The sequence below is a fragment of the Mixophyes fleayi genome, chromosome 9 (assembly GCF_038048845.1).
Source record: "Mixophyes fleayi isolate aMixFle1 chromosome 9, aMixFle1.hap1, whole genome shotgun sequence".
NCBI classification, from domain to species: Eukaryota; Metazoa; Chordata; class Amphibia; order Anura; family Limnodynastidae; genus Mixophyes; species Mixophyes fleayi.
Genome location: NC_134410.1, coordinates 35,505,020 through 35,529,550, shown reverse-complemented (window position 1 = coordinate 35,529,550; position 24,531 = coordinate 35,505,020). Strand labels below are relative to the sequence as shown.

General features: G+C 38.0%; 1 long non-coding RNA gene across 1 annotated transcript; it reads left to right on the top strand.

Moving 5' to 3' along the window:
• The first annotated feature begins 455 nt into the window (after positions 1–455).
• Positions 456–11,393, top strand: LOC142101556 (uncharacterized). The gene is made up of 4 exons (XR_012679036.1): positions 456–592; positions 3,110–3,161; positions 5,574–5,601; positions 11,026–11,393. It is a non-coding gene; the product is annotated as an uncharacterized LOC142101556 (long non-coding RNA).
• The last annotated feature ends 13,138 nt before the right edge of the window (positions 11,394–24,531 follow it).

Genomic DNA, 24,531 nt, shown 5'->3' with positions numbered 1-24,531 from the left:
TTCTCAACAGATGAAGAAATTGGTTTTGCAGTTTATTTTTGTTAGAATCTTAACGAGTTTTTAGCTGTTCTATATTCTTATTTTTTTTGTCTGGACTTTAGATCACCTTTCATGAAGGTAAAGTTATAAATGTAAAGCGAAGAGTGGTCCCTGGACACACTCCTGCTGCTCTGTTATTGCTTTATCTGTAGTAATAACATAAGCAAAACAACGCCTGTGCAGGAACTCTCTCTCCCACTTTGTATTACTACTGCTGTGTGCACGTATAGGCCACCAGGAAACCAACTCCCATCACCTACGCTCCTCCCACACCGCGTCCACTACACTCCGTACAGTCACACCCACCTGATGACGTCAGCATAGTACAACGCTCCTCATGTCCCTCCCACCCGAACAACCCCCCCCCCATATTTTTGGCCACACCCTGCCTGGTAGCCCCGCCCACGTCCCCGCCCTCCGCTGTTTCCCTCTCTCTTCTTTCTTTCTCTATTTTTTCCTCTTCAGCGCTCCCTACCCAGAATCCCCCGCGAAAACCCTACAATGAAATTTAAGAAGTTTTTTAGGTTTCGGCGCCATTTTCGATTGGACTGAGGTAAGGAGGGATTTTTTTTTTCCCAGGGAATAACTCGCCGGAGCGGTTTGTGTCCTTTTATTCAAGTTTCTCTCCCTCGGCAGCCGCCGTCTCCGCGCCGAAAAATCTGGAAAAAATTCAGAAAAATTCCCTCGGTGTCCGGTGTCTGGCGGCGGCCTCCCCCCGGCTCCGCCCGGCACCACTGAGCGGGGGGGGGGAGAGGGAGCGACCGTTACCCGGGGCAGGGAGGGCCGGACCCCCGACACACTTCTATGGAGGGTGTCCCGAGTCCTCCCTCCTTCTCCCTCACAACACCCGCTCCGGGTGCTGCGCCACCGGGCTCCAGCCCGCGGGGGGGGGGGGGGGGAGGGAGTGACGGAGTATATCACACGTTGTCCCTCTCCTTAGCTAATGGTGAAGTTTTTAGACAAAAAAAAATATATATATTTTTTTTTAATCTTTTTATTATTTTATTTTGTTTTTAAAAAAAAATTCTTTTATTTTATTTTTTTGTTACAATAAAGATGTCAGTTGTGTTTTGTGCAGAGCTCAGTTTTGTGTAACTTTGTGACAGACTGTCCCAGGGACGTGCCTGTGTCTTACCCCCAGGTTGTTGTTTTTGCTGAGAGAGGTTAAGAGTCATCTGTGGATGGGGTGAGGGGGAGTTATTACTGCCAGGACGTGTGGTTTATATGGGGGGGGGGGAATCAGTATGAGGGGGCTCCTCTTACTCTTTAGGCGAGGGGTGGGGGGGGGGGGGGGGGTGGTCTGGAGAGGGCGCTGCCTGCTATGGAGGGTCAAACAAAGGGGCCGGGAGTCCTCTGTGTGTCAGTAAGACATTGTTGCTTTTATTACTTGGCAAAACCTTCATGTATCAATAATGGCTTGTGGATTGGAGGCTAAGGGAGTAGTGTTTATTGGTTTGTTTTCAAAGTAACTTGTCTTTATTTTAGTTAGATGGAGATGGCACAAGATTAAGTTTCTATGTTTTTTGTTTTTTTTCTCATCACTAAGTTAAATGTAATAACTGTTTAAGTAATAGTTTTGATTGTATGCCATAATGGAATATATGGGATTAAAATGCATGACTTTTTTTAAAAAATGGGAGAAGTCAATTATTTACTTCTATTTTTAAAGAATTGCACACTTTTCGTTAATTTGTGGAGTAATAAATAAACACATGTTGATGAGGACCCTGGTACTAGTTTTGGGGGGGGGGGGTGATAATTTAAATGTGTAAATATTTACTTTCACCACTGTGCTTTTACATTTTACTATTCGCTATTTGTCCACGATGAAAGTGTTTGATTTGCTTGCATATTGTGACATAATTAAGTTGAAATAAAATTACTTTTCTTTTCCCCACTAAGCCTAGCTTTTTGAAACATTGGTGTAAAGCTTTGACAACACTTTTTTTTCCCTCTATCTTTTTATGATGCAATTAAAGTAAAACCTAATAAGCTTGCTTTTTAAATGTAATGGTTATTGGCCTGTATTTTGGTGCTATGAACACAGCATCCCAGTTGGAGATGGGAGAGTTAGAAATAATTGTGAAATACATCTTACTTTGTTTAGTTTTGGTAGGTCGTTCTGTGATGGATGTCTGCAAAAACATGTAATTTGCACTTTGTAGTGTGGAGTAAGTAATTCAGCTTATATGTTCAGTTTTCCTGGGTGCCATAAGCTGTTCACAAATGTGCAGTATGTGTGAACATAATGTAATTTACAGGCTGTTGATTTATATGAAATGTGATATTGGGGTTTAAATCTGCCTTTGAGGTACTTACAGTTAATATTGAGTCAGACCATAAATTATGTCATCAGAATTGCAATTTCTCTTATTTGTCCTTTTTCAAGACACAAAGTAAATGCAAGCAATTCTGCAATGGACCAATGCTAACAACCATCACTGTTTTTACTGTTTACTTTTAAAGCTAAGGGTCAGTCCAAACAGGTCCTGCACCAGCGGGAATATTAACGGTTCTCTGGTTTGCACATATGAAACCAATTAGTACTGTTACCTTGGCCCTATACTGTCCTACAGCAACCTAAGAAAACACCTTCAGTATGTACGAAAATACGAAAAAACTTTTTTTTTTTTTTTTTTGCAATGTACTAGTAATTTGTTTACTTTAATTTGTTCATTTGTGTTCTTTGTATATTGTAAATATCATAAGCATCTATAATAATGGTTTATGCCTTGAAATTAGCCATAGACTTGAAAATCGACTTGTGTATATTGTTTCAGACATTTGGTTTTATCATTTTTATGTTGGCTATAAAAATAAAGATTTTATGGTCAATACATTGCCAATTTTTGTTAAAATTTGCAAGTTTTCGTTCAACACACAGTTAAATATTTTTGCTTTTATTTTAATTGCTTAATTCCAGCTCTAAATGCATATTTGGAATGTAACACATTTTTAGTCATAAATGATTGTAATAGTTTGTTTAATACGTGTATATTTTCATTTTAAATGCAGTTGCTGATTAATGTTATGGTCTCAGACTAACCACGCTTTACAAATGTTGTTGCAGAGCATGAACTGAAGCTGATGTAAATGTGACGTTCTAGGCTGTTCTGATTTCAGTAAGTCTGTTTTTAATTTCAAAATCCTCTATGGTTTTAAATGCTGTCTGACGCTTGCACTCATCAATAAGACTCAAATATAGTAGCTACAATCCAAAAGAAATATAGTTCCAGACCATACGGTTGCAAGAACAAATATTAGGTGGTTAAAATTGATATGACAGTGTGTCAAAATCTCCACCTTTCCTTCACGCAAAGCAGATAGACTGGATGTGACTGGTTATATTTACTGTAATTGAGTTACCCAATTTTAGAGTTTCCTCACTACCAGTTTAATGTATTGAGGAATGTTTTGGCATTTTATGTATTACACTTCAACTTGATCTATTAGTATGCTGATACTTACATTAGTCGAACAGTGCAACTTTTTTCTGACTTGAGTTATTTGACCCTCTCTGCTTCTGCTCAGTCTATTTTGCAGATCTTTGAGCTGTGTAGGTGCTTTAACCACAAGCATTCAATTTAGCAGCAACTGAAAATACATCACCGTTATGATTGGTGGCAATGGCCGACTGCGTTTTTGTATTCACTCTAGCTAAAGCAAATCCACAGTGCATTGTGTGAACATGTCTTTCTTGCAGTATCACAAAGGTCTTTCAAACTCGCATTTTAATTGTAGCACTAAATATGTTACACTGTCATAGTAATGGACGGCGCATCAGACCTAACCTATATACATTCTACAAAAATTGTATGCAGTGTTTGTGCAGCCTCTTAGCACTAGCTCTGATTTAGCTTTTATTGCTGTGTGTCAGTGTAGGACCAATAAAAAAACTGGAGCCTAAACTACTTGTGTGATATCAACCTTAAAGGGACATAGGAATGTTCTGTATTTTATACTTGCCCAAAATTTCATACATGGGCAGAACAATAATCTCCAATTGTTTAACCAATTGGTTTGACATTGCAAAGTGTGTGGATCCCTTTCAGTATTATCTAAATTGTAAAGCGCTATATAAATTGATAATGTTGATGATTTGATAGGGTAGAATGAAAAATCTGGTTGACAGCAACCAGGTATGAGTGGGCTGTGGAGTTTTCTGGTTGGGCTTTGCAACAAATGTTTGTGCATTTGTCCAGATCTGTCCTGGGGGGGTAGTGTTAAGGCAGGCTTAGTAGTTTTGTTCTTTTGTTTTCCAGTCTTAATGGTTTGCTATACTTCCCTTTGCTGTAAACGGTGTATAGTTGTATTATCTCTAATTATCTGACAGTGCTGTCCATAGCTTAGGTTGCTTGAGCTAGGCGAATGGAGTGCAGTAAGAGTTTTCACAAAGTGAGACCTGGCTGATGTGCAAGCTTTCTGTTTTATGTCCATTGTTTTGCTCAAACATTACATTTTTTTTTTAGGTCTATAGATCTCCATATTTTCTCACCATGTTAAATTTTTACTAACAGTGTAATTCCATGCTAAAGAATAATGTAGACTTTACACCTAATCCATTTTGTAAGATAGTCTCTTTAATCAAATGATAGCTTATTAAAATAATGGCACATAATATCAATATTAGAAAATTAGTTTTTATGCATTTAGTCAATGATAGAGGTATTCTTTCATTGTAGGTTCACATTGTTTTACTCACTTTAGAAGTTTGCCTTTTCTGATCAAAATTGCTTAGTTAACCCCCTTAAGACTGAATATATTTTACATTTTGTGACTTTAATTGCCAATACATATTTTCTGCCTTTCAATTTTTTTTACTATACTGTTCCAACAATTTTTTTTTATAATATTTTTTTTTACCAGATAGGGCGCTCTTAGTATTTATGAAAAAAATTGACAAAAATAGGAAACTTGCCCACATTTACTTGAATGTAATTAGCACAACTTCACTAATTTACCTTAAAATGTAATACATTTTTTTCAAGGGTGCAGAGATGGCAATAATGTGTGCATCAACCACAGCTGCAGGGCCAGAGATATGTTTATTTTACTTCTGTTTAGAGTCTCGTAAAACCCATTGTCTTCCCTACTGTTGGCAATAGAGAGAGCCAATATATGATGGAATTATTAGGATATTGGACAGTTGACATCTATGCACAATGATTCTAAAGATGTATAATAATGTGATGCTTTATTTCATAACATGGTTACTGTACACTACCCTATATCTAGAAGTGCAGAATGCAGAACTGTTTGGTCTATATTTAAATATATTGCAACCCCATCTGTCTTTTGCAAAGCAGAAGAGTAAAGCAGGCCATAAACGGCCATACAGTGAGAACCAGGTGATACTGCAAAATAAAACAATGCTACATTTGTCATCCATTTGAGGAGCTTTTTATGTGCAATCCACCAAACGTAAGGAAAGCTGTAGTCATGCATTTGTGTATTTTTATATATTCTTTTCATATATCACATAATGCCTCAAAATATCATTACTGCTTATGTAAAAACCTCTGTTTTTCTTTCAGGCTTGAGATGCTGAGCGAAGACTGAATGGCAGGTATCCTGAGCAACAGTATTTTATTTTCTATCAGCCCAGTATCTAAAAAAAAAAAAAAAAAAAACAGCCTAAAATTCAGTCTAGTGTCCAGTGATCAATTTTGAGCTTTTTAAAGGATACTTGGTTATAGTAGAATGAAATGTACAATGCAAGGTAGGTTTGCTTAGCTAAGGTAGACAAGGTAATAAAAGCATGAGGTTTCAAGCTCCTTCATGCATTGCAAGTTGAGACTACCACAATAAGATTTTCCTTTAGGAAGAACCTCTTCGTTTGTTCTGTTAAGTTTTTTGTTTTTTTTATGTAAGGCTTTTACAGCATTAACTTTGTGTCAGGAGTAATGTCTGCCGAGGAAAATGCAATAGAGGAACAATTATTTTGTATTTCAAGATCTCTCTACCTTAAATATATAAAAATAAAATCTGCAGCAGCTGTTGGTTTTACAAGCAGACCATGTGGGCAGGTGCAGTTCATAAGAGCTGTGGGGTCATAGTTTGCTACCTTTACTGGAAATAAAGATTTACAGCCTACATACTGTGTCTATGCCGTTTTAGGATCCAATTTGCCTCCGTAAGGCCAGCAGAGATTTGGATGCTATTAAGCATGAGCATGCTACTTCCACTTCAGTATTATTAGATTGTGATTTAAGATTAAAATCTACAAGATTCACTCCTAATGTGCTTGTCTGTATAAATGCAAGGCAGGCTTGTGTTAAGCACCAGTATGTAATCGGACCTGTTTGTAGGGAAATAATTATGTACAAAAATAGTCCTCTAGATCTAGAGCAGGGTTGTCCAACCTGCGGGCCGCATGCGGCCCAGCCCACCTGTAAATGTGGCCCAGCGGTTGTGGCAAGGGGGCAGCGCTGTTAATGAAAAAAATATCTTGCAAAAAAAAAGAAAATACTTACCTTGCGGTCACGTCAGCTGGCGCTCCGGCTCCCTCCCTGGTCTCCTCCTCCGTGCGGCGCTCGCAGTGAATGTCGGGGGTGACGTCATCACACCCGACATCCATTGCGTAGCGCAGCACAGAGGAGTCACCCGCGCGAACTATCAGCAGCAGTGAAAGATTATCCAGTATCTTATTGTTGTTACTCTGAATTTGGACTTTCTGCACCATGCAATTATGAACTAGCTGTGTTCTCTGTATGTATCGAATATAAATATTAAGAGATGATTGTATTTTTAATATTTTAAACCATTTTAAATTTGCAGTGCTGAGTAGGGTGAAATTATCACCCACTGTTACCCTCATCGGAGGCTGCTCCATGAGCCATTTTTCCCGCCACCCTATCTTTAAATCTCTGTAGATTTCTATTAGTCCTCCTGATGCTACCTATATCGGTGACCATTTCAAACTGGTCAATAAAAAAAATGATTCATGGGTGCAGAAAGAGAGGAAAAAAAGTTTGGCATTTAATTCCCCGAACCCCACTAAGGGGCAGATGCAGGTAAGTTAAATTGCATCTGGTAAAGGGACTACTGCTTTAATCATGATTCTGCAACAGGTTTCCTAACTCTTACTAACTTCATTTCCAAGTAAGTTTAATATGTTAACTATGTTTTCTATGTTTTTTTGGATGATCAGCTATCGTTAGTGTATTTTATGTGCGGCCCAAACCAACTCGTCGTCTTCCAATGTGGCCCAGGGAAGCTAAAAGGTTGGACACCCCTGATCTAGAGCTTGATTAAACACAGATCTGGTTGTCCAATTTGATTGTATATTTTAGAAATTGTGTTCCTACTAATTCAAATGTCATGCACACTTGTATGTGGTCATAAATTAACCTCAATGTATATAGCATATTGCAATGCAGGCATTTGCCTGAGTTGCAGAATAAATAAAAAAAAAGAAAGAAAGCAAAATTGTATTTGACTTGTAGAGGATCATCTTAACATGAAAGTAAAATCATCTGTGCTTAATAGTTTACAAAACAATTAGATCTTGGTTCCCAACCCAAAACAGTGCAAAACTTTTTGTAGAGTTAAACATCTATTTAATGATATGTGTTTATCCTGCCCTATTTGATCATAAGAAAATTGTAGTGGTAGATCACGTTTATATAGCTGGGCGACCTGTAATTTTGTTGTCCAAGTGATTTTAAAATTGGAGGGTTTGAAGCCATGGTTTCCATAAGTTACCAACCACCATTGCCCTGTCTCTGGAAGAAGGCGCCATCATCATCATCCAGATTTGAACTCATGACCCCAGTGCTGTGAGGCACAAGTGCTAGCCACTAAGCCACCGTGCTGTAATATTTCAATGTGCAAGTCTTGTTCAGTCTTGGGGAATTCTCCTCGGCCCAGTGTACAGATAATTCCTTGGCGGACTGTTATGAGCGCCAGATCTTCAATGAGCAGTGGGTGTACAGTGAGTTATCGTCCTTTGTGACCCATTTAGAACATCACTATGGTGGAACTTTTCAGGCTCGAGTTAACATTTGGTAGTTTATAAAACTTTGCATTATGTTACTATTTTCGTGCTATTCAGTAGTGATGGGCTGTGCCCACTATTATTCATCAAATACAGAAGAACAGGCTCCCATAACGGTCAGCAAGATAGAAGTACCCTTTTGTACCTTTTTTTTTTTTCTTTTTTTTTAATGAATAAAACGTTTTCAAATGTTATCTTTGCCCTATTTGTCAAATGCTGTTTGTAAGTGTCCATAATGACCTCTCTCTCCTTTTTGATGTTTTAAACATCCAATAAAGATCATAATCATCTATAACTATTTATATAGCGCCACTAATTCCGCAACGCTGTACAGAGAACTCACATCAGCCCCTGCCCAATTTGAGCTTAGTCTAAATTCACTAACTTACACACATACAGAGAGAGACTAGGGTCAATTTGTTAGCAGCCAATTAACCTACTAGTATGTTTTTCGAGATGGCTGCTGCCAGTTATAGCATGGTCATCTAGTGAAGGATCCTACCTGTATAAGCAATGTTGAAAATAAATGCTGTGCACAGCATATATAGAAACATAAGGCACCAATGCATCATCAAGAGAGGCAACAATATTATTGTGGTAAGCTCAGGCAGATATCAGAAGCTACCTTGTATTTTTATGACTTTATATCTGTAATTTACAGTAGAAGTAAACTGTACCCTGCTAGTTGGGAGGTTTTACGAAGAAAGAATGTCAGTGCAACTCTTCTATAAAGGCAGGTGCAAAAAAAACCTCATCAACACTTATTTAATATGAAGAAAAGAGGGTAATATAGTTGACTAATCCGTTTGTAGGGAAGTATACATTTTTGCTAGAGAAAATGTCTATACTTTTTATTTTTTTTTGCCATTTTTTTCTTTTTATTTTTTTACCCTTTCTACAGCAACTCAACTGGTATCTGAATGACTAACTAGCCCAGCGTTTGCTAATCTGTGACACTGCAGGTGTTGTGAAACTACAAGTCCCAGTATACCCTTCCAGCAATAAGCTGCTATATATTGGCAAAGCATGCTGGGACTTGTAGTTTCACAACACCTGGAGTGTCACAGGTTAGCCAACACTGGACTAGCCTATGATGGTGAATGACATTGACGTTTTATTTTTGTAGCGTTGTTTATATAATACTACCCTATACTAATTAGAAAACACTGTTTTGTGTCTGAATTAATAGTCCACATAGATTGTCGTTTTATTTCTACATAGTTAGTCAGCAAATTAATACCCCACATTCACACGCACAAAGTATTGCTGGTTAGTACTGGTACTGATGATACTGGCATGGTTGCTCGCTTTCCATAAGCCTATTTATCAGCCAGCTGTACTTGGGTTAGACCTAGTGTGACAGTTGCCAGTTTAGATATACAGTGTGATAGTCCTTCCTGACCTCAACATTGCTCCCTCAATAACATTCTCTACGATTATTATTACTATTCTCTATTACTATGTCTTAGAATGTAACAACTGATGGAATGCCTCTCCTTTGTTTGGGAATTTGCCATAGCCACCTCATGTGATGAGACATTCATTCACTGCTTAACCACCTATGTAGTAAGAAGAAACTCCTACCTATGCTAATGGTGAAATGTTTACTTTTATTTGTTTCTTCCATGTGCAATTCATAGTCCCTTATTCTCAGTGTGGTTGTTGGTATGAGAATTTTATTAGAAGAACATTTGTACTGACCTAAAATATGTGTAAACATTAATTAGGTCACCTGTAATGTAATTTCATTACAATAATTTTCTTATAGATGGTGTATAATCAGTGCTTGTCATTGTCTTACTGCTTCATATACAGCTAGCCTGTGGGCAGTTATTAAACAGGTTTGTACATGCTGCTAAATACTTCCAGATTCACTGTCCAGATATCGCTTTATCCAGCTAAGTTTTATACCTTTGTATGTATACTAACGAGGCTGAAAGGGAGCAAGGTGTGAGGCGACATTTGTAGCAGGGAAACCATTTGTGAGGGTATGTGGATACCAATAAGAGTTCTGGGAACACAATGCAAACATAGAAAATAAGATGAACATAAAGTAGAATGATCAAATAATGTTTTATTAAATTTAGAATATGCTAGATTAGTATACCAGGAAATATATTTAATTATCTGTATTGCTGCTGCATGGCATATACTAAAAATGTTGTTGTTGTTTATGATATATAGTGATCAAATGAAAGTTGTGATTTTAAGTTTCAATAAAAATGTATAAAACACAATCAGCCAAAAGATGCTAGATAATCTGTAACATTGTATGGCTAAGTATTAATAGACAAAATATGACTCCTGCTTATTATGTTGCCACACTCACTTTCTTATCTGATATTAGTATTAGTTTTTGTTTTTTCATTTTATCTGTTAGAACTATTTTTCACATTTTTTCATTTTATTTTACTTTATTTTCATTTTTCGCTTTTGCATTGTGTTCCCAGAATTCTTATACTAATAATTGAAGTTAACATATGTACACAGTCACTTCAACACATTGCTTTTGTATGAAGTCTCCCACCTTTAAGGCAGCATTTGGAAACATCAGTGTGGTACTCGTTCCTTAAAAGTCTGTCATGCCCACTCTCAGATTTCTCTTCCAACATTGTTGGTTTTAGGTCAGCTATATCATTTGGAAAGCTCCTAGCTAGCATTTGTTACCAAGCATCTGCCTACTGAAACAACTGAGACAACTGAAACCTCCCCTCCACACTAGCCAATGGTTCCAGTAGATCATCCTCTGGTTATAAATGTAAGAGTTCAATATTGAAGAACTACTTCTTATTTTATCCTCTTCCCCCGCTTTTCCACACACACGGAAATTGTTGATCTTACAGCAATGTGGATGAGGCATTATGTGGGGTGCATTTTACTATAAATTGCTGCCCAATTCCTGTTACAGTTTCAAATATCTTCCAGTTTTAAAACTGCTAAACTTCCGATTACAAATTATTTTTGTTTAATGTGTTCCTCTTCTTTTGCAGTGTGTAATGTTTCCTGTGGACCTCTGTGTGGTGCTAGATGCTTTGGGATGAAGTAGCAGCACATCATGGTTTGTAAGAACAAGGAGATACAGACCATTCTGAGCTGCCCCTTCACTTCAGAGATGAACTCGCATGTGCCGCTTCACAGGAGCTCGTTCCCACCTGACTATCCTCATGGATCTGTCTTGTCTAGATGAATGATGATTAGTGCTGGAATTTCCATGCATATGGTTTATTTGTTTGTTTTTTGTATCTTAAATCTTTTAAAATGTAATTTTTATACTGGCTTGTTTTTCCTTTTCAATTAACAAAATGTTTAATGGTGACTAACTTGAGGGATACTATAAACAAGGCAAGAGTTAAGTAAACTGTACTAGTTTATTTCTCACTTATTCTTATATTTCAGGTTTAGTGGTATAGTAATCAAAGTGGATAAGTATTGCCATATTAGAAATATATCTATCAGTTCCTGTATCCTGACTGCACAAAGAGAAGTAAACTGAACATAGATGTTATGTGCTGCTGAAATGAATGTGTATAATACTTTCAGTAGCTTACATTAAGGACCTGAGATACAGTTGTATTTCCTCAGAGAAACTTACAATGCTTAGGTGGACCCTGAACATAGCTTATTGCCATTTTTTTTATTTATTTGTTTTGGCTAAACTATCATAATTAGTGTAACAGTTGTGCCCAAACCGTGTGCCTAGGCTCCCTGGGGTGCCTCGACAATCTCACAGGGATACCTCGGCCAGGGCCAATGGTAAGCAAGGAGGGGGGCTACTTGGTAATTATTTTGACTTAGGGGTACCTTGATAAAATTATGGAGACCTTAAGGGTGCTTTGAACTAAAAAAGTTTGGGATCCACTGGTGTAACAGTTTCTTCTATTGATAGTTTATAAGACATTCAGGCTTTGGAACAGCAAATTCACAATGGGGGATGTTAAGCTACTCTGAAATATCCCAAGAAATGTCATACTGCAGTAAGAACAGAAAAGGACATTCTTTGTAGCTGTTTGTGGATAAGACTGCATTGTCCCTAAATGCTGGCATAGGTGGGGGAGCAAACAAATCACATTCCACATAATGACTCCTCTTATAGTTAATGCTCATGTGCTCCATAAATGGATTTGTGAATGTTGTGTGCGCCTTTTCTATGGTGCTCTTTCACAAAAGAGCACTCCCAATATCTCCTTGCTAACAAAAACACCTTGCACACTTACACAGTAATGATAAAATAACACAAACCCCCCATTGCTGATAGGATACTTTCACAGGGTGGTTTTTTTTTAAAAAAAAACAAAAAAAACACTTTTGGTATTCAAACCACCTCGTGCTAATTAGGGAGCTTTCCTTTGTACATTCTGGCAGGGTAAGAAACCTTAGTCTTTAATCAGGAAAACTGGCCACACTTGTGTGTTTACTGACCAGATGGGTTGTTTTAGATCAAATTGATCTCATATTACTGATTGGACCTGCCTAATCAAATGGGCATGATATGGGAAGTTCTAAAATTGTGTTTAAGCTACTTTTATGGATTTGTATGTGCAGTCTTCAGCCAGAACAAATGGGTGCCATTGTAGTCCATTCCCTTGTAGAATAGCTGGATCTTAGCCTTTCACATGTGTGGACAAATCTGGTTGTCTATGCAGAATGAATGGGGCTAGTGCAAAGAAGAAACTAAAAAAATATCTGTTATATAAAATCATGTTTCCTGTTTTCTTTTACAAGACCTATAAATACACATGAAGTAAGCTATGAAGTATCACCACTCCTACTGCTATAATAAATGTTGCAGCTCAATATGTCTTCTGCGTACAGGGCTTCTGATGGACCGCTCTAGTTCATCCAATCAGAGAAGCTCTAAGCAAATATCATTTGTTGCCAAGAGGCAGACAAATGTGTATACGATATAGAATCTGTCCAGACAGGCATGTTAACATATTGTAGATGAGCTTGAACTGTGTAATTGTTAAATGTATTGGATGTCAGAACAGCTGATTTTCTCAAATCATTCATTTTTTAATTGGTTTATAGAATTATTTCTTATTGTCTATCCCACACTATAATACAAAATCCTGTTTAGTTCTATGATGCTACATTTTAGTTAAGTAGCTGCTAATATGGTCGTATTGTGGCTATTTTAAAAGTGAAAATGCGCAGCAGCGTATAACTAGCAATCAGACTACCTGAGATGTCAGGTTAGTATGGATGTGCTTTTATTGGCAGATACACCCTCACCCAATTGTTTAAAAAATAAAGATCGCCCATCTAATGGGTAGCTGTGGCAATATTATTCTATTTCTTAATTAAGTGTGTGCATGGTGTAACATTTATTGAAACAACTACCGGTTGTTTTCAGTGTATTAAACTGCAATGTGACATTGGGGCGGTGTTTTTTTTTTTTTTTATAAAATACACCCACTGCATTCTTGTACATGACTTTCCTGTAGTGATGCTTTAGCAGCACGTAAATACTGGAGTATGATTATTCCGTTACTCTCCAGTATTACTCTGCTGCTGTAGCAACGCTACTGTGCTTTGCTGAAGAAAATTGCTGTGTGACCAACAAAGGAAAACCTGCACTTTGGTTGGCTTTAGTGTAATGAATTGTTTAAACAGTAGCCCAACATGAGCTGAAGAATGGTAAGCATAAATAAAATAATCAACCCAAAAAAAGTCTTCGGGTTTTTTTTTTTTGTCCTTCCACCTTACTTATAACCAACCACAGTGGGGCGTGCAGCTTGTGAATGAAACCATCTCCTCAGACTGTTAACATTTCTTAGCTATCAGCCCCTTGGAATGAGAATCTCATAATATTAACCCAGCTTCTGACAAGACAGCAATAACCACCAGGATCAAACATCTGTTATAAAATATATAGATACATTTAGTTCCTAATCTAGAAATAAAAACAGGTAATAGAGTTCAATATATTCTGTTCTGTGCTGTTATGGATCATGAAATAGGTTGGATTTTGCAATCCAGCAATAGTGGTTAGTATAAGTTCAATAAATACTTAATGATATATGTCTTGGGATGGCTTAATACTGTCCTGACACCAGGTCCTGTAAGACTATCTGCATCCTGCACTGTGTGGAGATTTTTATCACATCCCATTTCACCTGCAGGTGACAGCTCTGCTGCTGCTGTCTGGTTTGAATACAATGTTTGCCTTTTAATTTGGAGTATAGCATTGTGCATAATGTAGAACGAAAAAAAAATAATAAGACTTGCTGCTAAGTCCGTTTAAAACGGCATGTGGCGTTGTATGGGTTAAGTAATCCTGCCACAAAGCAACATTTGTAGCCGGTCATGTTGCTGAATTAAAGTGGAAACGAAAATGCTCTGAAGTGAGCAGATAGTGCTCTTGTTCTATGCCGGTCTAACGGATTCTGATTACATTCTCATAACTAAGCAGACTAGATATAAACTTCATTGTGTACAGGAAAGCAAGACGTATCTATCTGCTGAAGGTCTCAACGAATTGTATCGTATACACTCGATTTTGAATTAACAAAGGGATTAACGATTAATTATTCAAAGGAGGTGAAAATTGTTTAGTATAATGAACTATACAGTACTTTAAATATTACAGTGTAACATTTGTTATAACCATTATAAATATAGTTGATTACGTCTACATAGAAGTGGTGTCTAGTAGATTGCACTTGGCAACATTTCTTATTCCTTAACCGTTTTGAAGTACTGTATTAAATTCATTTATTTCAAAAATGAGTAGATAATCGCTTAATTTAACAAAGTTATGTTGAAAATATATATTAATATGAACATCATAAAATAAATCGATATGAAGGCTTTTTGGAAACCGATGCGTTAGGCTTTGCACAGTGCAGCACTGCACATGTCAATGAAACAGGAGCTTTTCATAACTAAACCAACCTCTTGCTAATCATACAGTTATTATCTACACAAGATAATGAATAGAGTGGATACATACTTGTGAATATACCATTGATTTATCTGATGTTATGCTTACGGTTTTCAAATTGCAAACATGAAAGTAATTCGGCAAAATAAACGAATGTCTAATAATAAACCTAATGACAAACATCAAAGTTAAAATATTTAAGGGTGTGGAGAATGTTACATGATAGTAAATACTAACAGCATTGATACTAATAATATTGAGAGTTGGTGCATGTTCTGAGTACTACAGTTACTTCCTGTTCTCTAAATATTGCTGCGTTAAGATTGTAAACGCAAACAGCAGTCAGTGATGTGACAAATGTCTTATCCACACTTTATAGAAGCGCGTGTAATCGAGTCCGTATTACTGAGAGGATATTATCGTTTTACCAAATACAAATAAATCTCCCTTAAAAATGGAAGTCATTTACTTCACTGACAGAATTTAAAGTAATTTCGCTATATTTTTCGTGAGCAAGTAAGATGCGTTCTTCTGGCGTCTGTGTGTTGTTAAATAATCACATACTTACATATAATGGCACACTGAATATCTTTACCATACATATGTAAAGAAAAATCAAGTTACAAATTATTTGCATAGCTGCGATTCAATAACAACGTAATATCTGTAAACAAAATTCTGTGCTCAGCAGGAACGAACAAAGAATTGTCTTTAATTGCAGATTAACTTAATTCGATTCAACGAATAACGGTCGTTAGTGCTTGTAACTGTAATTGGTTTTTTTTATTAGGTCATAATAAAATAGCTTATCGTTCCCCTATGAGGATCAGTTAATAAATAGTCAACAAATGAATGGTTCCTCTAACTGATTTTGCCATCAAGAGAAATTATTATTAAACACGATTTCTCTCTCACAATGGTTAATCCCTATAAAAATGTTATTTATAATTAACAGAGTGATAGAGCCACATTACTTGTTAAGTCCTGCCAAATATTTCCTAGTAAAACAAACTATAATTTGTATCAATTACCAAGGAAATGGACAATGTGCCTTATGTAATTATTTTTTATTAATGGGGTGTGGGTTGTTCATAGTGGAAATTAAGAAGTGGAGGTATGTAAAATTTAAGTGAATGGAATTTGATAGTTTTATAATCAAAGCAGTAGGAGAAGTGACAATATGGCATACCAGGTAATCAAAGCAGTAGGAGAAGTGACAATATGGCATACCAGGTAATCAAAGCAGTAGGAGAAGTGACAATATGGCATACCAGGGTATACCTGTCTACTTTGACCACTGTGTGTTTGTGTATATTTACACTGTAAAGGAATAAAGCGTAGGGTCTTGGTTTCTTGATTACCAGAAGAGATTTGTTTGCTAAAATGTACAATTTGTGCACTGTTAGCTGCCATATATATGCAAAACATCATCACAATCTAATTTCCCTCCTGCTTTTAGCAATATATTCTACTGAAGACTTTATTAATATTTAGATCTCTTCCCTATACAAAGCAACAGATGTAATAAATATTTTTATATTTCCATGATGGCAGAATGTGCAGTGCTCAAATATATAAAGCATAATGTCGCCTACATTCAGAGAACCTCGGCAGGTGACAAGGCTGGGTTTGTAGGACATAATATACATATATATATATATATATATATATATATATATATATATATATATATATATACGTGTAAATAAAGCAAAATTGTACTGTGTGGGCAACACAGTCCTATTTATTAAAAAATTGGCAATCGGAATGGTTTTGTATTACCACATATTGTAGTAAATGAAACCTCCTATTGCCATAATTTACTATTAAAATATTGCCCGGGCAGCTTAGTAATACTGGCTGTGAGCAATAAGACCTAAAATACCACTTCATAGGCCAGCCTTCAGGGATATGTGCATACGTGACCAGGCTAGCCAGTTTATACCTAAGCAATGGAACTGAAAGCTCCGGAAGGGAGAAACCACTTTTACTGGTTTAGGACTATTCCCACTTAAACATGATTCACATTGTGCGCAATTAACATTCATTGAAACAAGACTGTACTGTTTGAATACTTTTTTGTTGATTATAATAAGCAAATTAATTTGCTCAGGCTCAGTACTAGGTCCTATGCTGTTCTCTATCTACAGTCATGGCCAAATGTTTTGAGAATGACACAATTATTATTTTTCACAAAGTCTGTTGCCTCAGTTTTTATGATGACAATTTGCATGTACTCCAGAATGTCATGAAGAGTGATCAGATGAATTGAAATTAATTTCAAAATCCCTCTTTGCCATGACAATGAACTTTATCCCAAAAACAGCATTTCCACTGCATTTCAGCCCTGCCACAAAAGGACCAGCTGGCATCAGGTCAGTGATTCTTTCATTAACATGGGTGAGAGTGTTGAAAAGGACAAGGATGGAGATCACTCTGTCACACTAACTGAGTTAGAATAACAGACTGGAAGTTTTAAAAGGAGAGTGGTGCTTGAAATCATTGTTCTTCCTCTGTTAACCATGGTTATCTGCAAGGAAACATGTGCAGTCATTATTGCTTTGCACAAAAAGGGCTTCACAGGCAAGGATATTGCTGCAAGTAAGATTGCACCTAAATCAACCATTTATCAGATCATCAAGAACTTCAAGTAGAGAGGTTCAATAGTTGTGAAGAAGGCTTCAGGGCGCCCAAGAATGTCCAGCAAGTGCCAGGACCGTCTCTTAAAGTTGATTCAGCTGCGGAATTGGGGCACCACCAGTACAGAGCTTGCTCAGGAATGGCAGCAGGCAGGTGTGAGTACATCTGCATGCACAGTGAGGCGAAGACTTTTGGAGGATGGCCTGGTGTAAAGAAGGCCAGCAAAGTAGCCACTTTTCTCCCAGAAAAACACCAGGGACAGACTGATATTCTGCAAAAGGTACAGGGATTGGACTGCTGAGGACTGGGGTAAAGTCATTTTCTCAGATGAATGCCCTTTCAGATTGTTTGGGGCACCTGGAAAAACGCTTGTCTGGAAAAGGAAAGGTGAGCGCTACCATCAGTCCTGTGTCATGCCAAATGTAAAGCATCTTGAGACCATTCATGTGTGGGGTTGCTCCTCAGCCAAGGGAGTGGGCTCACTCACAATTTTGCCTAAGAACACAGCCATGAATAAAGAATGGCACCAAAACATCCTCCAAGAGCAACTTCTCACAACCATCCAAGAACAGTTTGATGACAAACAATGTCCGGCGTGATGGAGCACCTTGCCATAAGGCAAAAGTGATAGCTAAGTGACTCGGGGATCAAAACATTAAAATTTTGGGTCCATGGTCGGGAAACTCCCCAGACCTTAATCTAATTGAGAACTTGTGGTTAATCCTCAAGAGGTGGCTGGACAAACAAAAACCCACAAATTCTGACAAACTCAAAGCATTGATTAGGCAAGAATGGGCGGCCATCAGTCAGTATGTGGCCCAGAAGTGGATTGACAGCGTGCCAGGGCGAATTGCAGAGGTCTTCAAAAAGAAGGGTCAACACTGCAAATATTGACTCTTTACATAAACTTAATGTAATTGTCAATAAAAACCTTTGACACTTATGAAATGCTTGTAATTTTATTTCAGTATACCATAGCAACATCTACAGACCAAAAAGAAAAAACAGTGCTTAATAGTGATATATAGGTGTGGCCTTAGCTAGAAAAATCAAAGGAAACCATACCAGGATACATAAAGAGATAATAGTATATAAAAAAAATATATTTTGATTGTTTCAATAAATATAATACATAGGCCTAATAAATTGATAAATTGGTCATTGAAACCAAACATTTAAAAAACACTGGGGCTAAAAGCTGTATAAATTAAATCACAAATGGTGTCTATAAACAGACTAAATTGATGGGTATGTCCATGTAACTAGTAAATATATGGTAGTTCATATAAAGAAATTATCACAATAAAAATAACAATAATATCCCTCCAAGATATCCAGCAAATCGGCCCATAAGTTGGAAGATATATCACAATGGTATTGCACGTCCAGATCCTGATGGAATGTGACTGGCAAAGGACTTGCATAGGAAATAAGTTATATAAATCAATTAATTGTTTCAGTGGTTCCAATGCTGCAGCTTATGACACTGTCCGGGTGCCCTGCACACAGCCGTCCGAGAACATTACCCAGGAGCACAGCAGGATGTCTCCTCACCGCCGGTGACGTTCGTATTAGCAAAGGTGAGTAGGTCTTCACATACAAAAAACTGTAGAGATTGATTTTAGTATTGGTAGCAAGTTCCAATTAGATCAGTTAGGGCAGATAAATCTGGAGGGAATAGAAACTGGTACCAGTGTAAATATAAAATGAGTCCAATATCAGATGCAATCCTTTGCCAAATCCTGTCGCTTCCAACTATGTAACATCACCCATATCCGGCCCTTCCTTTCTCAGGATGCCACCAAAACCATTATCCATGCACTCATCATCTCCCATCTTGATTACTAGAACCTTCTCCTAATCGGCCTCCTCCTCTCCCACCTCGCCCCCTTTTGTTCTATACTTAAAACAGCTGCGAGACTTATCTTCCTTTCACGCCGCTCTTCTTCTGCATCCCCACTCTGCCTTGTCTTACACTGGCTCCTCTTCCCAACACAATTCTTTTCAAACTCTTCACCCTCACCTACAAGACCCTCTCCCACTCAACTGCTCCTTATATCTCCAACCTCTTCTCCATTCACACGCCTTCCCGCTACCTGCGCTCAGCCAATGGCCATCACCTCATCCCACTCCCGAATTCATGATTTCTTCCAAGCTGTCCCCATCTACTGGAACGACTGTCCACACTCCATCCGACTGTTCCCTAACTTGTGCTCCTTCAAACGGGCACTTAAAACTCACCTCTTCCTTAAAGCCTACCAACGATCCACCTGACCCTCTCTCCATGTTCGTTTTCTTCACCTCTCTCCTTCCGGCCCCTTTACTCAATCCTCCTGCGCTTGATCCCCTGTAATGACTCCCCTTTGTGCCTGCTATCTGCTTGCCCTCGCTTTAGGATGTAAGCTCTCACAAGCAGGGCCCTCTTCCCTCCTGTCCCTATACCTATTCTTTTGCTCCAACTGCACTATAAATGCTTTGCCTGGAGCTTCTGGAGTCTTGGTAATACTCATTTATTGTTCTTTACTGTTTTACCCTGTATGGTCTACTGTTGTATTCTGTACAGTGCTGCAGATATCTTATGGCACCTTATAAATAAAGGATAAAAAATAACCTGTGTAATGACCTGTATAGTAGTCAATTTATTGTTTTTTTAATTAATACTCTGAAATAATTCAGACCTTTGAGGACTGGCTTTGACAAGTTTGTGGTAGATACACTGTTTGGATATAAACCTTTTATGTTGATATCAATAAGAGGAAACAAAGCATTTCCATTATTGATATGTAGTAAGTTTGCAATTTTTATTTACAAGATTAGTTTTTATGACTTGTAGGTGGCGATTCTGTGGAGATGCATTGTCAAAACAAGAGCCACAGAAAACACTAAAATAAATGCTGAATGGAGAGCTCACAAGGAACTGGGCATACACATCCATATGTTATATAGAAAAGGAGAAACAATAGAAATTGAAACTGTTTTATCCAAGTAGTTAGGAAATAGTAATGAAAGCAAGTTTTTTGTGTGTGATACCAGAAGTTGTTGATTGTTCTCTATATCATGATGCACATCCTCCCTCTTCAATCATAGTTTTCTATGTCCATCAAAAGTCTTTATAAACTTCCTAAAAATCATGATTAATGATGGAACGATGTCGGGCAAATGTGGCAGTGTGTATGCACTCAGAACCAGCAGTGTGGGCAGATCTCCATAGAGTGTGCAGAGTCACAATCTTTTCAGCAGATGGTAATGACAGATGAAGAGCACAGATCTGAAGGTAAATCATGTAGGTGTGTACACATAAATCTGCATGCACATCTGGACTTTCAGTCATTGGTTAAATCATTACAAAAATCGCATTTGAAGTCATTTTCTATAGTGTGCACCCAGCTTTAGAGAAAAGGGCCCCCTTCAGTTCTTTCATTATAGTTGGTCTTCAGAACATTATTGACAGGGTTGAATTTTAGAATCATCTGTATAATGATGATATCCAAGTCCTGCTCTTATGACTAACACCACAGCGTGTCTCAACTGTCTTTAACTTAACCTGAAACATAAAATACGCCAAAACTTCTTGTTTTCACACCTTAGAACAACACTGCACCTTACATCTGTGTTCATCTGCCATCACAAGACTGTTGTTGTGGGGTTATATCTAACCCTGCCATTTAATTCTCCCTTGTTATTCCAGCTCTTGTAAAATCATATTTCCTATATTTCAAAAACATTTCTCACATCCACCCTCATCTCGCCAATGAATCACTTAAATACATTCACCATTTCTTGCCTGGTAGCACAATAAAAAACAAAAACAAAAGGGCTCTCTGAGTACATCTCATCCACCTTTTATCTGAGGAGATGAAGCCAAATTATTAATTGGTGGAGAAATGCGTTAGCTTTTCAACTTTGATGCAGCCTATTTAATAGCCTGATAAAAGACCATGATAACCTTTGCAGTAGCGAGTGTCTGTATTGCACATTTATATACCAACACAAAGTTCCGACTTGTGAGGAGTAACAGTGAACCAGATATACAGGTCATACTGTTTCCTGCTAAAGTTACTGATCAGTCACACACTGGTGAGCTGGTTTCTTCACTCCTAACGGTCGTTGTTTTTTGTTCCATACGAGAAAAGCATATAGGAGAACGATCTGTCTATACTGAATCCTTTGTATGGTTTACGGCTGGCTGGACTTAAATATATGGAAAAATGTCCTTGCAGGATAATCAAGGAAGAGGGACAATACATTCTGGCTTCTTCTTGGTTTCCTCATCTGGAAGGCTGGTGGAAAAGAACCTGTCTTGGTGGAGGCCCCTCGAGGTCTAGAACATAACTCCTCTTTGGTATGCCTCTTAGCCACATATCTGAAGAGGAGGCTATTCGAATGTTCTGAACAACAGAAGATGGGCTACCACCACTGAGAAGGGTTTCTCAGAGGGTTTAGGCCCTGAATGCTTAGATACCCATGTATGTCTCCCTTTCTGGTATCCACCTTATGAAGTCAAAGATTGACCTCTTGGAGGCTAAACTTGATTGTTATGGAACCCTTCTCTAAGGATGTGGAATCTAACAGTTACCTCCATTAGAAAGTAGTCACTCTAAGAGATGGAAGGATAACATCCCCAGTGAGCAGTTCCTTGGTACCAGGAGGAACTGCTTCACTCTGGAGGATTTTAAGAGACAGACTACCGAGTTATATCAATCTCATGTTTGCAGTGGAATTCAGTGCGTCAGATGTACGACCCGACCTCTACATGTGCACTTTTCTGAACAGCGAAAAAATATTATTAGGAACATAAAAAAATCATAGTTTGTCTAGACATGTATATTTGTGTCAGAATGGTAATTTAAAGACCTAGGATCAAAGCATTACTGAAGGGGTGGAGACCAGTTTAATGTTCTCTGTAAAAGAGAAGCATATGGGATCTTCAGAATTAGGACCCTTTTTTCTCGAGGTCTCAATGATACAATCAAATTGAATAATATCTATTCATTATGAATGGTTTGTGTATATATGTATTCCTTAAACAGACAAATATTTAATTAATATTGTGTTTTTCCACACATCTTTAGTGCTTTATGTATATCTAATATTGTTATTTATGAGAATTTCAGGGTGGGTAATTTAGTACAGCAAGTATATGGCAGTTTATATTTAAAACTCAGAATAAGTTTAGAAATGGAAGAAATAGGAACATGGGTGTCTGTATGTAGATATTATGGTTTTGCATATGAATACTGTTCATGTGTTTATGGAGGAACCATGGATCGGCTGAGCCATACAACGTGACCACCCCTATGATCAGAGCCGGATTACCTGCATGGCTTTCTGGGCTACAGCCCAGGGGCCTCGGTCAGCTTGGGGGCCCTAACAAAATATGTGTTCTATAATTTTTTTTCTTTATTGCCGGCTTAATCTGGTCATTATTAGTTAAAGTGGGCGGTGCAAACGCCCACCCGCTACTCACCGCCCGCTTCTGTAGTGCAGCACCGCATGTCAGTGTGTGTCCTACTGGCAGCGTTGTGACGTCACAACGCTGCCAGTGAGAGGAGCCGCGATCAATCAAACAAGCAGAGAAACGAGAAAAGAAGCATAGAAGTACAGACTACAGCGGGGCAGGGGGTGCAGAAGAGAGGGCTACAGAAAAATGAGGGGGCAGAAAGAGAGGGCTACAGCAAAATGAGGGGGCAGAAAGAGAGGGCTACAGAAAAACATTGGGGGCAGAAAGAAAAGGCTACAGAAAAATGAGGGGGCAGAAAGAGAGGAATACAGAAAAATGTGGGGGGCAGAATGGGGGGTGAGAATAGCTAGTGGGCATATGTGAAAAAGTTGGTAGGCAGCAGGGGACATGTCGGTGTGCAACAGGTGAGTGATGTCCAGTTGTTTTGTTTTGTATTATTACATCTAACATTTGGGGCCTCTCCTCTAGATATCCTGCGTTTCCTCCTGGGCAGCAGTGAAGACTGGACAGCATTCTGCGTCAGACATCAGTCATCTGGACTGCAGCCTTGCCAGCCAGGAGGAGGTAAGAGTTATTATTTTTACTTTACAATTGCCAAGTGTGTGAGGGGCAAGGAAGGGAGTATTGGGGGGAGGAGGGGCAATGGCTGAAGATTTGCCTGGGGTGCCGAGCAACCTTGCACTGGCCCTGTGGGCGCGGTGTTTACTGAGAAGGTCTCGTGAGAGTGTGACTATGACATCTCTATGTCATAGAACACAGAATAATAAACAGTATTTGATTATCTAGCACAGAGGTGTTTTTTGGAACCATTTTACAGTTTGTACACACTAATCACTGCATAATACAGTGTAGAGTAGCTCAATAAGTCGTATAACATCAGTACAAAAGACCTCAAGTTAAGCACCAATAGTTTTAGAACAAAAGACAAATGAATTGACAGATAATCTTAAACCTAAAATTATTGGTCTTCCAGGTGGATTAATAAAAGTTTTGTGAATCCTAAAAATAAAAACTCTAGGTTGATCATTATATACAAAGTCAGGTTCTTGTTTAGTTATAACACCAATAGTGTCTGTTCCAGAACAGATCTTTCATCTGTAGGTTTCTTTTGAAGTTGTGTATAAAATCCCTTATCATTTACCATAACTAATTAATGTATTAGATTGTATGATTCTCGGGGCATTATCACAACCTCATCCCCAACCCACTTGGCTGCCTCCTTAATAAAGATGTTTGGATTATTTTTATATAATTTTCTGAATGATTAGTCTGCCCATAATCTGGCTAATAATGAATATCAGAAGTCGCTTGACAAATGAGGGCCTCAGAGTTCCCCTAGCCCAGGGGCCTACAAAGTCTTGATCTGGCCCTGCATATCATTGCTTAGGACGGAACTGTGCAAATTACCATAAACTCTGGATTGGCTGAGTCAAGAACATGTGACCAACCTGCTGAGAATAAAATAGTGCCGAATTATGTTTTTTACTTACCTCTGATGAAACCGCCGTTGAA